The sequence below is a fragment of the Rhinolophus ferrumequinum genome, chromosome 9 (genome assembly GCF_004115265.2).
Source record: "Rhinolophus ferrumequinum isolate MPI-CBG mRhiFer1 chromosome 9, mRhiFer1_v1.p, whole genome shotgun sequence".
Lineage (NCBI taxonomy): Eukaryota > Metazoa > Chordata > Mammalia > Chiroptera > Rhinolophidae > Rhinolophus > Rhinolophus ferrumequinum.
Window position 1 is genome coordinate 85,803,600 of NC_046292.1, and position 1,571 is coordinate 85,805,170.

The following is a 1,571-nucleotide window of genomic DNA, read 5'->3' on the forward strand; positions in this document are numbered from 1 at the left end:
TGGGAGAGAAACAAAGAAAAGAAAAAAAAAGAAAGCTTTCAAAAAGTCCCAAGTCAATCCGCACTGTCAAATTGAATTATGTCAGAGGTTTATCTACCTCAAAATAGAAGGCGTAGGGTCACCATTATACTAGCATTCTACCAGAAATTCTTACTGCTGTTAGAGGTACTAAGAGCCTGTGAATAAAATGAATTTACTATGAACCTTCTCAAGATCTTTGGTTTATTAGCTGTGTTACTGACCATCAGGTACCCAAAATGAGAGGCCCAATTTGTAAACAGTCTTCGAAAGTTTGAGCTCTAGTAAAGCTCTGCACAGTACCCAAAGCTGTCCTGAAATGCCAGTGTGGACTGTCACTCAAGCTTGCTTTCCTGTCCCCCAAATTCCCATCGTCTGGGATCAGAAGGAAGACAGGGTTAAGACTTCACTGGGCTGGTACACAAGTGGATCAGTTTGAATATTTGAAAATGTTATGGACGGTCTTAAAGGAGTAACAAATAAACTATTCACCTTCTAGTAACTTTGGGAGTTGGAATCAGTATGAAGAGCAACAAGCCGCTGAGAAGACACAACTGGATCTGAGCATCATTGATCCTGAGCAAGGAAGACGCTGTTGCCATGTGTCTAAGGGGTAAGACACAGCCCCGCTAAATTTCATGTTTATTGCACCTGTCTTCAGAGGTATCAAAACCACTTGTTTAGGTAATTTCTAGAGACTATGAATACAATCAATAATTTCAAATTTTGAACAATAATTTATCAGTCCAGCTAGCTATAACATACCATGTAGATCAGAGTTTAAAAAAAAAGTGAGCTATTCTCTGTTTAATGACCAGTTTTAGCAATGATTAAAAAAAAGTTTGAGCATTATTTTACTTATTCTGTTTGAATGAATGAAAAGGTACTGAAGCAAGGACCCCTACAAAAGAGGCCTTGCAATGCCCCGGGCCTCTCCTCTCCCCGCCCTAGAGCTTAACAGTTGATCAAACCCCTCCCTGCGGTTTGAGCTTGGAATGTCCCCTGTCCCAGTTCCCTGCTTTAGATGATTACCCTGAAACTTGTGCTTGCTTACTAGTCATAATGCCCCCATGCTTGCCGATTACAATCTTTATGGCCTAGCATTCTTTCCAGGTTACTGTCATCACTGCTCCTGGGTTGATGACCACAAAGGAGAGCCACATCGCCTAGGGAAGGCTCCATGCAGACCCCCGGACAAAAAAATATTTGTTTGTATACAATCATACATCATGTGGCCTCTGGAGGAATGTCTTGATTTTCCCTTAAATACCCCCAGCCAGTCAGAGAATGTTAAGGCAGTTATGGGAGGTGTTAACCTGCTGCCTTCTCAGACCACCGGTTCCCTGATAATAAATGTTTATTCTGTGACCCATTTGCTGTGTGGGTCTATTGGCTGAGCGGCGCAGGCAGCACGAGCCCGGACTCATTTGGCCTCCGGTTTCAGTACCAGAGATTATTCCATGCTGGGTGGCCTTCAAAACCTAAGATCAGATCTTCAAAACCTAAGATCAGATCACATTATATCTTTTTTATTATTATTATTAGTTTCAGGT